Source organism: Parasteatoda tepidariorum, chromosome 6 (assembly GCF_982258835.1).
Source record: "Parasteatoda tepidariorum strain Cologne lab strain chromosome 6, Ptep-v5.0, whole genome shotgun sequence".
Taxonomy (NCBI): Eukaryota; Metazoa; Arthropoda; class Arachnida; order Araneae; family Theridiidae; genus Parasteatoda; species Parasteatoda tepidariorum.
The window spans coordinates 89,737,126-89,737,952 of NC_141760.1; positions in this window are offsets into that span (position 1 = coordinate 89,737,126).

Here is an 827-nt window from a genome sequence, read left to right on the forward strand (position 1 = left end):
ATAAATAAAAAAATCTATTTAATTTTCAAATTAAGCACCTAATTTAATAGATCATTTGAATCTATTGCAAAATAAATAAGCCACACAACTTTTCCATTGTTGCAATATAATTTATTACTTTATAAAGTTTATCTTGCATGTCATCAAAAAAAAAGAAACAAAATTTTTTAATTTTCATGATTTTAACTATACAAAAACAATTTAACAAGGCTAAATCTAAAGAAATATTCAAATTATTAATAATATACCAATCATGCTACATTTTTAACTTAAATTTATGGTAAATTTTCAGATAACTCAATCCACTATGAAATAAATAAAATAGTACTGATTATTCTATTAACAAAGAGGATTAAAATATATGTTTCAGTAAACTCCATCTTTTCAAAAATATATTTTTCTTAAAAAGTTAATAAAAAAAGTTTTTTTTTTTTTTTTACTTTTAGCAGCCAAGTTCCAACTGCATTATGCTTCTTTTTTTTTTAATTTTTATTGACTATTTTCTCAGCTCACACATAACATGCTGAAAAATCACTTTTTGCACACCAAAAATCTAAAGCAGTGTAATAAAATTTTAATTGTTAAAATATTTAAAAAGTTTGCAGTGATATAGAAAATAAAATTTTTAATTAAAGCAATTTAATAGATTTTGTAAAGAATTCTTTTTTTTTTTATTTATAGCAAAAATGTTATAAAATACTTATTAAGCATTTAAAAATAAATATATTGAAATAATTTCCACATTACTTTAAATTCTAGGAGGGAGAAAACACTACTCAAAATTCATAGTATGTAAAAAACAAAACCCTGATATTAATTCCTGACAC